Source organism: Bison bison, unplaced genomic scaffold (assembly GCF_000754665.1).
Source record: "Bison bison bison isolate TAMUID 2011002044 unplaced genomic scaffold, Bison_UMD1.0 scf7180017834695, whole genome shotgun sequence".
Taxonomy (NCBI): Eukaryota; Metazoa; Chordata; class Mammalia; order Artiodactyla; family Bovidae; genus Bison; species Bison bison.
The window spans coordinates 1-593 of NW_011472811.1; the positions used below are offsets into that span (position 1 = coordinate 1).

Genomic DNA, 593 nt, shown 5'->3' on the forward strand with positions numbered 1-593 from the left:
GTTGCACTGTGAATGAGAGCTCCATGTCCTTCTTATGGGTCTTAATGCAGGATTTTATATGCTGTGACCTCTGGGCGGCATCCACAGGATAGAGGACCTGCAGCCCGCACATGTCACATGCGTCTCCATGCAGATCCATGCAGTACTCCCCATAGCGGCACTCCCCCACTGTGGCATAGGGGCAGAACTGCTTCTTAGTGTTCACTGTACTTTGCTCCCTCTCCAAGTCTTCCTTGGTCACTGAGCCCTGCAGGGGGCCTTCGGTGGAGGAAGGGGTAATCTGGCCACAGTAGGGCTGCCCTGGAACAAACTTCATGGCATTAATGGTCTTCTGAACCGGCTCCTACAGTTGCAAAGTTTGAATTTCTTGACTCAGCCTCGCCCATATTCATTTCAACAGTCGGTCCAACTGACGAGAGACTTGAGGAAGCAGCAAGAGATGGCTTTTCAGTTAGATCTGTAGCAGTTGCTTCTTCCTGTTTCAGTGGCTTGCTATGTTCATATCTGCAGCGGTCTCCATAAATACAGTACCCTCGCTGAAAATACTTGCACACTACACCATATGGACCGTCAAGAGAGGTCATGTGTGTAGC

At 50.4% G+C, this 593-nt stretch overlaps 1 pseudogene; it reads right to left on the reverse strand.

The window, feature by feature from the left end:
- Positions 1–7: 7 nt before the first annotated feature.
- LOC104983335 lies at positions 8–585 on the reverse strand (annotated as a pseudogene).
- Between the last annotated feature and the right edge of the window lie 8 nt (positions 586–593).